This window comes from Papaver somniferum, unplaced genomic scaffold (assembly GCF_003573695.1).
Source record: "Papaver somniferum cultivar HN1 unplaced genomic scaffold, ASM357369v1 unplaced-scaffold_107, whole genome shotgun sequence".
Classification (NCBI taxonomy): domain Eukaryota; kingdom Viridiplantae; phylum Streptophyta; class Magnoliopsida; order Ranunculales; family Papaveraceae; genus Papaver; species Papaver somniferum.
Genome location: NW_020619603.1, coordinates 7,249,544 through 7,259,668, shown reverse-complemented (window position 1 = coordinate 7,259,668; position 10,125 = coordinate 7,249,544). Strand labels below are relative to the sequence as shown.

The following is a 10,125-nucleotide window of genomic DNA, read 5'->3' as shown; positions in this document are numbered from 1 at the left end:
AGGATCTGTATAGATTTTACATATCTAAATAAAGCATGCCCGAAAGATAGCTTCCCTCTACCCGACATACCCCAAATGGTGGAGTCTGCGTCAGGGAATGATAGAGTCACGATGTTAGATGGGTACAAAGGCTATAATCATATTCCATTAGCAGAAGAAGATCAAGAACACATTGCTTTCTTCGCACCTAGAGGTTTATATTGTTACACGAAAATGTAAGTATTTGAAAAATGGATCCATAAAACACTGAAAGTTTATGTAGACGATATGATGGTGAAAATAAAAGAGGCAAAAGACCATGTTGATGATTTGCGAGAAATATTTGAGCAAATGCGAACATTCAATATTAAGGTAAATCCAGAAAAATGTATAATTGGTGTATCATCAGGAAAATTCCTAGGTTATATTATATCTAAGGAGGGAATACAAGTGGATCCGGAAAAAGTCCAAGCGATCAGAGATATGCCACCACCTGCAACAGTCAAGGATGTTCAAAAATTGAATGGATTGATAGCATCTTTGGGAAGATTCATTGCGAGATCTTCGGACAAATGAAACACTTTTTCAATATACTAAAAAAGGGAACCCAATTTGAGTGGACAATGAAATGTTATAAAGCATTGCAAAGCATAAAAGATTATTAGGTGAACCTATCCATTATGCAAAAGGAAAAACAAGGAGAATAAATATTATTGTACTTAGCATCAACATCCCATGCATTAAGTGCAGTATTATTACGATCGGAGGAAGGTGTGGAGAAACCAATATATTATATAAGCAAAACCTATAACTGCACAGAAAAATTATTCAAAAATCGAAAAAATGATTCTCGCATTGGTATATGCATCATTCAAGCTTCGCATTTATTTTCAAGCCCACAAAATTAAAGTAATAACAAGAGTACCAATTGAAAATGCAATGAAGTATTCGAAGAGGTCGGGAAGAATAGAAAGGTGGAATGCACAGTTAAGAAATTATAAGATCGGCTATGAAATTCTATCTTCGCCAAAATCTCAAGTTATCGCGGAATTTCTCGCAAAATTTCCAGTAGAAGAAGATGAATATATAGAAGAACTGATGGAGGTGGATGACGAACATGGAAATCCTAATGATTTATTAACTGAGCGAAACTCAAACAGATGGGAGATTTTGGTGGATGGATCCTCCAATGGAGAAGGCAATGAGATTGGTATATTGTATTCATTTCGCCAACGGGAACGAAAATGGCTTATTCTTTCAGATTATACTTCGCATCCACAAATAATGAAACTGAATATGAAGCGGTTGTTCATGCACTAAGATTAGCAATTGAAACGAAAATTGAGGATGCGCGAATAACTAGCGACTCTGAGCTGGTAATTCGTCAGATATAAGGCACATATAGTACTAATGAACCATTTTTGCAAAAATATAGGAGACTGGTTATGGATTTAGTAGTGCAAATTCCTAAAATAAGTTGGAGACACATAGGCAGAAAAGATAACAGGCTTCCGGATACATTTGCGTTCATACCATCAATGTTAGTAGATCCAGTTGCAAGGGATATAAAAATACAAACACTTTTGTTACCATCTATAGAAAAGAGTGCAGAAGTGCAAACAGATGTGATGATCATAGACGACATACAAGAAGAAAATGTGAGCGAAGAAAATGATTGGAGAACTGAGATACACTCTTATCTAGAGAAGGGAAAATTGCCGAAGAAAAGATTAGGAGCGCACAAATTAAAAATCCGTGCGACAAATTATGAATTAAAGGATGGAGTTCTTTATAGGAAATCATTTCTTGGACCTTCACTTAGATGTCTTACGCGAACGGAGGGAATCGAAATTCTAAAGGCATTACACTATGGCGATGCTGGCAACCATAGTGGAGGAAGATCACTTGGATATAGAGCAAAAATACAGGGCTATTACTGGCCATATATGCATGAAGATGCAAAACAAGTTTCGAGAAGATGCGAAGAATGTCAACATCATAGCAAGAAGATACATGCACCTGGGGCTATGCTTAATACATCGACAAATGTGTGGCTCTTTGGAAAATGGGGAATAGATATTGTTGGTCCATTTATACCAGGGACGGGAGAAAAAAGATTCTTAATAGTTGCAACTGACTATTTCACTAAATGGGCAGAAGTAAAAGCAGTTCAACATATTCGTGATAAAGACATATTTAAATTCATTTTTGAAAATATCATATGCAGATTTGGTATTCCTGCACAATTGGTGTCTGATAATGGGAAGCAGTTTGAAGGCGAGAATATAAAAATGCTGCTCAATGCGTTCAAAATTCAGAGTGGCAAATCTACTGCTTTGTATCCTTAAAGTAACGGACAGGTACAAGTTACGAACAAAACAATCGCAGACAATCTGAAGAAAAAATTAGAAAGGCACAATAAAGGATGGTGCGAACAAGTACATAATGTAGTATGGGCTTACAGAACTACAAGGAGAGAAGCAACAGGAATGTCGCCCTTTTGTCTGACATATGGAGTAGAGGCAGTACTACCAACAGAAATGACCATCCCTACCGCAAAGAGAGAAGCTTGGGAAAAGAATTTAAGTGCGGATTTGATTTTAACAAAGTTGGATGATTTGGAGGAAGTACGAGAAGTCGCTTTGCAGCATATGGAAAATTATCAAAAAAGACTAACTCGAGAATACAACAAGCGGGTTAAAATAAGAGAATTCCAACCAGGCGAATTGGTGCTACGCGAAATTCCAATTTATCAAAGAGGAAAAGATGGAAAGTTGGAGAAAAGTTGGGATGGACCTTATATAATAAAACGAATAGTTGGAGAGGGAGCCTATGAACTAATGGATCCCGAATGACGAGATACAGGTCGTAAGTTGGATCGCCCTTGGAATAGACAGTTCTTGAAGAAATATTATCCATAGTTACTTGCGAATCAATTAGCATGTACAAACAGTTGAAATTTTAAAAGTTCATATTTTTGAATAGAAATGTAGCGCGAACGTTTCGCTAAAAAGTTAATAAAAATAGAAATAAGACCTTTGCAAAAGGCTACAGAAAATGATATTTATTATTAGATTGGCTAGGAATCCAAATATGGCGTGCACCCTAGTTCGCTTATATGCAAGAGGCAAAATAGTAAGACCTAACGCACGTCATAATTGGAAAGACCTAGAAGGCATGACTCAAGGGAAGGCTACACCGACCCCGAAACTTAAGTTGTGGAGATTTGGGGTGAGAATTAAACGATAATGCCCATCCGGGAGAGATACCTTAAATTTTCAGTCTAAGATACTAGCCTTAGATTGAGAGCCTAAGGTGAGAAAGGCTCTCCTAATGAGTGCAAAAACTCGATCAGGGCGCCGAGATACACGATTGAGTCAAGAGTGCTCGGGACGTCTAGAGCATACCTTGCCACTCTTGACAAGTCCTGACTATGATGCACTCGGTCCGAAGATACCCCACTTAGGGTGCAATCTTGCTGCCATAAACCCTATGATTGCGAAATCAGCTGGTTGTTGAAAATTTGGATGGGAAGAGCCATAATCTTAACCATATAGAGGTAAGCTTCCTTGAAGGGGCACCATAGGGGAAGATAATGACGGCACCCTCCATTAGGGAGATGAATTGTGTCAAAAGACGTAAATGTCGCAAGGCTTTTACTCATGGAAGTATTAAGACTTGTGACATTTATGCAAAAAACCTGAAGAGGAAATAATACAAGAAAAAAAGATAAGAAGAGATCAATGGGTCAATGTACTAAAATACAAAGACCTCCTGCGATCTCGTCGCACGAAAAATGGGGCAAAATAAGACCTTTACATAAGAAGGCAGCATAAGACCTCCCAAATAAATTAAATAAACTACTGATAAATTCGCACAATTGTTTATTACAAGAAATATAATAAGAGGCAAGTATGGGAATTAAAATAACAATGTATTATCTTCCTTGCAACAAACAAGTCTAAAGGGGGTGCGAAGGACCAAAAAACATCAAAATAAAGAAAAGAAATCAAGAATGATCAAACAGTAACATCAGACTTTAGCGCTGGGCTCAGGATTTTCAATCTCAATACCGGCATCATTAGTAGATTTCTATTCTTCTAGCTGAATTTCTTCATCACCTTGATCCTTCTCATCATCGCTTAAAAATCGCTATCTGGTTTAGGATATTCTTCATCTGCACCCACATTGCATACGGGGAGTTTTACTGCTGGAAGAGAATTGCTAGAAAGAATCCCATCAATAACAGATTGAGCACTAGAGTGGCCTTGGAGAATAGCAGCCCTTTCAAGATTTCTAGCATTTATCTCTAGAAAATTCTTCAGGAATGCAAACCTTCTTCGTGCTCTGTTTCGAGACGCAGAAAGAGAAACCTCAAGATTACCACGAGATAATTCCAGATTAGCATACTCTTTGCGAACTTTGGATAATTCAGAATTCAGTTGAGCAACAGCAGACTGGTGCGATGCTTCAGAATATACAAAAAATGATAAATAACCATAAGTAGAAATATAAATTAACACTGCATAAAAAAAATTCTGAGAAATTATCATGAGGTAGTCAACCCTAGCTGACTACCTTGGAAGAATTTGGAAAAAGCAAGGGTATTGTCCTTCATACTTTCCATAGCCTTATCAAATCCATCACCAACTGAACCACTAAGACGAGTGCGAACTTTCTTTTCTTCAGAAGAAAGAGATTTGTTCTTTTTCTTAAGAACGTCATAAGAATTCTTCAGCTGGCCATATTGTTCTTGAAATTGGTTCTTCTTCACAGAAAGATTTATATTATTTTTAATTAATTTCTCATTTCGGGAACTCGGATCTTTAAGCGAAGTCTCGTACTGCTCCTTCTGTACGTGAAGAGTTCGCACTTGGTTTTCATTTATTTCATGAAAAATTGAATACTGTTGTGAAAACATTGCTTCTTTCTTTGAAAAAGACAGTTTTTCCCTAGAAAGGGTGTGGTTCTCTTCTGATAAGGTTTGATGAAGTAAGTCAGCGTCGTGTGATAACTTAGAAAAATAAGATATTTGATCGCTAAGAAAATCGATTTTTTGAGCAAGACGGTCATTTTCATGGGAAAGATGGCCAATCTGATTATGTCCATATGAATATTGATGATTTAATTGATTTAGTTGAGACTGTAACTTCGCGTTATTCGCTTGGGAATCTTCGGCAAGGAATTGAAATTCATATCTCTCATTCATTCGCTTCTGGTTTAAATCTTAACAAATGCATGAAGAAATTTACAAAAATGAACGCATGCGAAGAAGTAAAAAATACGATAAGTGACTCAAAGATAAAAATAAGTACATCTAAGTTTCTGATTTTCGCTGCGAAGATTTTCAGACTCAAAATTTGAAATCTGAAGTTCCCCTATCAATCTTTGTATTTCCTTTTCCAAAGAAATATTTTTCTGCGAGAGTTCCAATTGAGAACAACTAGACTCAAAATGCTTTTCAGCTAGCATCATACGACGATGAGATTCCTAAAAAGAAAAAGATAAAGATTAGCACTTGGAAATGTCACTAAAGAAGATAAAAGTTAAGGTGTGAGGGATAATTACCAAAACATCTAGAGCGACGTGGAAACTCGGGTCAATTTGAGAAAGGACCTCTCTCCTTTATATAGGATTTTTCATAGTGGATGACAACTAAGAAACCCATTATTTCCGGGATCACTATGCGACACATTCGCTCATATACAATTGCTCATCTTCGCATAGCGTTCCTCTTCGCACAGTTCTTCACACTTTACTCGTGACTTTGCTGACATCATCTGGTGCGTCATCTCAACTTTGTTGTGTGTGATGCTCTTCGCTTAGGTTGTATTCTTTACTTTGCTTGATTACTAACGTGTGCGATACTTTACTCCTACAAGGGAATAACTATTAGAGTAATTTACAAGGTTCTTGAAGTTCGTGTGAAGATACTGCTTGAATTTAACGGGTATTATAGATTTTTACGGTTTCATGTAACGGTCTGTTGTTTTTTTAAACATTTAGAGTATTTTGAGGTTTTGTTTAGTTCAGTAAAAATTCCGGGACCTACATTCCCCATGGAGAATTACTTGTAACTACTATTAGAGTATACTAGCTTTTATGCCGTGCTACGTACCGGGCGGACTCAAAAACTATCCATCAACATTTTTCTCTTTAGACCCTATTTTTTGTTTTGTGTGATGTGGTTTTGCCTAGCCCGGTCGTGCATTTTTATTTGGTGTGGCTCGGTTTCGCCTCGCCCCATCGTGTATTTGTTATTTGGTGTTGTGGGGCTTCGTCCTGCCCCGTCACGATGTACTTTTGATTTGGTGTAGCTCGGCTTCACCTCGCCCATCGCTTAGGATTTTTGATTTGATGCGGCTCGGCTTCGCCTTGCCTGTCTCGACGCATTTTTGATTTGATGTGGTTCGCTTCGCCTCGCCCCGTCAGAATGCATTTTTAATTCGGTGTGGCTCGGCTTCGCCTCGTCGTAGAGGATTTTTGCAAAACTAAACTGATAGGATGAGAATATTCCATTTTAGAAAACTAAATTGTTACGATGAGAATTTTAACAAACCTGGTATGTAACCTATGCTACGCGCCGGGTTCGGTGAGATGAGAATTTTTGATTGTACGTGTCGGCTTATTGCGATGCATCCACATACTTTGCACGGGATTAAGTTTAAGTTCATTATAGTATAATCATTGAATATGCAACATATTTGAAAAAGAACACAGTATATTTAGCATGAAGAACGTGGTAATAAGTTTAAGAGAAGACAAAATAAAATAAGTGGAAATTGATAATAATCTAAGCCACCAGAACTATTCAAAATGATGTCATCCAGATCAGTAAGATTTGAAAAAGTGAACTACAAAGCACCGTTGATGTAACCAATTTAGCTTGATCCCTTTAATCCAAGGGATAGACCACATTTTTGAACATAAAAGAAGGCATCATTTGAACTATGTTCATGTAATCATCAGAAGACGTTTGTTTCTACATTCTCTTGGGTACTTGGGATTATTGGATATACAGACTGAACCAAAATCTACTTTCAGAGTAAGTATAAAATAGTTAACATCCTGTAGGAAACGCCATTTCTTGAGGACTGGTGTCCAATCTTCGCCTTTATTCATCCAGATCACCGTATCTTGAGTAAGTATATTTATTCATCGTCATCACCCTTGTCACCTTCGCTTTCACCATAACTGTTTTCGATCAAAAGGGGAAAAAATGTTGCCACTGCAAGAATCAGTCTGTAATCTGAAAATGAAAGAAGTTAGTAATATCTTCAAGGATTGGCACTTACTATCTCACTTTTGTTCACCACGTTTACCATGAAAGAACCCTAAAAGCTATACAGTTCTTCATTTCATTTCAAGTAACCTCATAAGTAAAAAGAACTTCATCCAAGGGTTTATCTGTAAAACATTAAAATCTATTATCATATTGGCGTCATTCCGACCTATGGGTCAAAAACTGTTACACAAAGCAAGCCAATATTTAAAAATATGGTACACAAATACTCATTCAGGTGGTCCGGCTAACATCCAATCATAAAGGCTTGAAGGGGGTAACCTAGAGGAAAGTGCGTACTCACTTGGATAGAAGAGTTACTACCATCTTTAAACCGTTTTACCTTTCAATTTTGGATAACCCCCGACAGGATCGCTTACTGAAAAACACAAAATGATGAGCAATGTGGAAATAATATAAGAAACCAAGCCATCACTTTGTTAACAGCTAGAGTTGAATTTCGAGTGATGGGATTGGCTCTATTATCCAATGTACACATGCTTAATTAAATGACTAAAACCAAAAACATGTCAGCCAAATCAGAAATAAAACAAAATTGCTAGATACAAAACTAAATAGAATCATTCATCAACAACTCTCCCAAATAAACCAAACCATCATTTTGTTAACAGCTAACGTAGGCTTTCGGTGGTCTGGTTGACTCAATTATTTAATGTACACACCCTATCATGCTTAACTAAATGACTAAAACTAACAACCTGCCATCCAAATCAGAGATAAAACCAAATTGCTAATTGAGAGAGTTTTTTTTATTCTTTCAAGAATAACAAAGTAACAAAGAAGAAAAATAATAGATGTGAGCGCAATGTTAATTAACGGATACGCCACAATATTAAGAAGAATGAAATCATAACTTCAGGTCATATAGTGCTGGAATGAAGTAGGATTATTGTTCAAAACATATTGTTGGGGTTTTGTTGTTTCCCGACACATATATTGTGAGTCATGAGCTAATGGTCCCGGTTCAAAACATCAATGGGAGATGTAAGTCTCGAGGAAACACAACGACGGAATTTTGGTTTTCATTTTCTCTTATATAAATCCTAATTCTAGCACATTAGCGGTTAACATTATATGAATCATAACCTAGAGCGGCTAAGGAAGTTGCACAATTGTTAGAGGAACCAATATCTTTATGTTTGTTGGAAAACGGATGTGGGCTTGCAGCCATGCACACAAATATTTATTCTAAACTCAAAAAATTGCGAATATATATATATATACCTTTTGGTCTTCAAGAGGTAAGATTATCACTCCTAGCAGTGCATGAATGAGAACACTTCCCGTGGACTCAAGCAGTGTTGCTAGAGTGTGTAACAGACCAACTCGATCTCGTCCACCTTCTCCTATCCCTATGATTCCTCCTGAATACGGAAATAAATGGAATCAATCAAAGAAAATACCTGTCAACAAACAACACAATCACAAAGAAGGAGACGACTGAGCAAGTTTAAAATAATAGATTTTAGTCATTTGTTTCTTCCATCACACTATTTAACTCAACACTCCCAAGAAACAGAGAGATGTGGCAAACTGAAACAAATTCATGAACTAAAATGAACCAAAAGAAAACTGAATGATCTTTCTCTTTACTCAGGTCCAATACTGAGTTCCATTTCAAATGTGTACAGTACTATGTTACACCAAATGACATACTAATTCAAAAGTTAATCATTTTAGTTACTGCCATTCTGCCAAATATAACTTACCTAAATAAGCTGAAATCATGTTTCATTCGCTTGAGACCACACCACTCTGTCATTTTATTGCCAAATATTTATTGCATAATATAGCTTAAAATTGAGTTTAAGGAAATTAAAAAAAAATAAAATGAAGTAAAAGTAAAAGCCACCTCGATCCGGCAAAACTTGCAAAACATACAGTTACCCCCCACCCCCACCCCTTAATATCATGTCTCTGAACTGAGTAGTCATCATCAATGTCCTGCCTCCAACACACTACCGTTTTGGTTTACTTCAAAACTCAAATTATCCATCTCCAATACCTAAAGTCCCATCGTAAGCTTAAGTCACATTCCCATCATATCTGCAGCTATCCCCATCTTCCTATGTGAGCCTTCAAAAAGCCACAGTATAAAGAACACATTTGGCATATTCTTCTACTAAATGTTTGACATATCTACAGGATTGATGGATAAGTGATGCAAGCAGGGTAGCGTTGTGAAATACTTCAACTACTCGTTCACTTAGAATGAGATGTTATGTTCATTTTGGCATCCAAAGTTTGACTGAAACGAAGGAAAGTCTTAGTTTTAGTTGTTTCTAAAGTAGGGTGTTTCTGAAATGTACCAAAAATTCAACCAGTAAAAATTATAAAATCATTTATTCCATTTATAAATACTCAAGTATAATTGATCGTGATCTAATACTACTACCAGTATTCTGTTAGGCATTTAAACAAACAATCAATGTTCACAACCCTGGCTAAATCTGCACCACTACCTAATCATATTCTGTTAGGCATTTAGACAAACAACCAATGTTCACAAACTTAAACTTGACTAAATCTTCAATCGAAATCGGGGATAACCAAAAAAATTTAACACAATGGTACTGTAACAGTTGGATTTGAAATGAAATTGGTAGAGATGTAACAATTGTACCTGAAGTAAATTGATAATGGTGGTGTAGCTTGGTGGTGAACTTGTTTTGATGGTGGAGCTTGATAGGATCCTGATACTAATCACACAAGACCCTAATATTAACACAAACCGTGGTAACCAGTTGATCCGTTGATTGGAGATCATCCACCTCAATAAGCAGAGCTTACTTAAATTATTTTCATTAATTTTCTTGGATTCTTACAAACCCTAAAATACTAAA

At 36.6% G+C, this 10,125-nt stretch overlaps 1 long non-coding RNA gene across 4 annotated transcripts; it reads right to left on the bottom strand.

The window, feature by feature from the left end:
- Positions 1 to 6,782: 6,782 nt before the first annotated feature.
- On the bottom strand, positions 6,783 to 10,125 carry LOC113328294. Of its 4 annotated transcripts, none has more exons than XR_003349347.1 (4): positions 9,906 to 10,125; positions 8,507 to 8,646; positions 7,566 to 7,640; positions 6,783 to 7,386 (listed from the first exon to the last, which is right to left on the bottom strand). It is a non-coding gene; the product is annotated as an uncharacterized LOC113328294 (long non-coding RNA). The 4 variants fall into 4 exon arrangements; XR_003349349.1 differs by having other exon boundaries at positions 6,784 to 7,228; positions 7,605 to 7,640; XR_003349348.1 differs by having other exon boundaries at positions 6,783 to 7,640; positions 8,507 to 8,685.